Source organism: Anopheles cruzii, unplaced genomic scaffold, assembly GCF_943734635.1.
Source record: "Anopheles cruzii unplaced genomic scaffold, idAnoCruzAS_RS32_06 scaffold01070_ctg1, whole genome shotgun sequence".
NCBI classification, from domain to species: Eukaryota; Metazoa; Arthropoda; class Insecta; order Diptera; family Culicidae; genus Anopheles; species Anopheles cruzii.
In genome coordinates this window covers 5,262-6,959 of record NW_026454655.1, presented here as the reverse complement: position 1 = coordinate 6,959, position 1,698 = coordinate 5,262, and positions in this window count along the sequence as shown.

The window sequence follows — 1,698 nt, the reverse complement described above, 5'->3', positions numbered from 1 at the left end:
AGGGCATCAATTTGTGTAGCCGTTCGACAGCAACCACAGACACCGAGCAACGCATGAGGATCAATCTCTTCAGGAATGGGAACTTTTCCGGTATCTGATAATAGTCGTCGTCCGTTCCCTTCAAGCGTTGAAGCAGTAGCGTTTGACGATCAAAGAAATTGGAAGAATTTATTAGATTACATCACAACATCATCACAACATTACGTTAATAATCCTTGATACTCCCTGATACTCACCTCATTACGAAGTATTGTCAAGCACCGAACGTTGTTGCGATGAATGGAACGAATGTTACAAGAGGCCGATAATTTAAGTTCCTGCAAGTGCATCAATTTATCGATTCGTACAGAATCGTCTGCTGCTGACTGATTAGGGAAAATTTGAAAAAATCGAATTAGCGCATTTGTAGCATCGAGGGTCTACAATCCACGTTTCAAATTACCGAAGGGATGGTTAGTTTTAAGCTTCGAAGACAAGCAAACTTCTCGCAGATGAACTGTACTTCATCGTAGGATGTGGGATAAATGTCCAGGCTGCTCAATCGTGGCACAACTTCGAAAAAGTTCTCGAGCAGAACTCGAGGATACCACATCTCCAATTCAACAGATTCGAGCGAGTTTATAGCTCCACGAAGAATTTTGCTATACACTTGTCCTCTGAATGAAAGGTGCTGTAAAAATAACAAATTAAGTAAAATACTCCTTTTTTCGTTTTGTTTGCTTACCTTAAGCTTTCTTAGGTGCACCAACGAGTCCAAAAATCCTTCGTTCCGGTCTTTTATAAAAAGATGTAGATAGCTTAGCTCAGGACAGTGATGAGTAATAGATTCAACCCATTCTGCCGGAATATTTATATTAACATTACAATACAGTTCGGATCTAGCATCCATTGTTATCGGTTGCCCATTTCAGTTAAAACAATTTTACCCAGTGAACGTTCGTGGAAAACATGAATCTAAACGAATTGCCCGATGAAGTAAGTGATTCACAATGAAAAGTAAATGTAACTGATTAACAAGTGTTTATTTTTGCTAGATGTTATGCGCAATATTCGATAACCTCGATCTATACGAACTGAAACTAGCCTCCCTCGTGTGCCGCCGGTGGTCCGAGCTGACCTTTTCTGGTCGCAGGATGGACCGTGTGTGTTTGGTGAATGATAATTCCAAATTTTTCAAAACAAAAAGAAAGTATCGCAATGTTCATGTAAGGCCTTATTTGCCGGTCCATCGTCACTTTGAAGACTTAGTATCGTTACTGCACACGCTAAAGCCACACGTCCGGATGTTGTACTTTCAATGTGATGTAACTGCGGAGCAACTAAGATCGATTCTGCTGGAAGTTCCTACACTACAACATTTGTCAATGGATCGTTTGATTTGCCGAAAATATGAATGCCGTATGAATATTCCTAATTTACAATGTCTTCAAATGAGCTGCACGACAAATTTTGAATTGAACGCTTGGAAAATACTGAGTGGACAGTTAAAGCTCGTTCATGTGTATGCTATGTATCATAGAAAACATTTGTACCCCTTTCTCGAACTAACGTTTCCACGTCTAGAGGATTTGTTCATTAATATTCAAATTGAAATTGACATGAATGAAGAGATGGCTTTAGCAGGACGTTCTGATTTTTTTCGAAGGCACCCCTTCCTTCGACGACTCTATGTTAATATAAATATTCCGGCAGAATGGG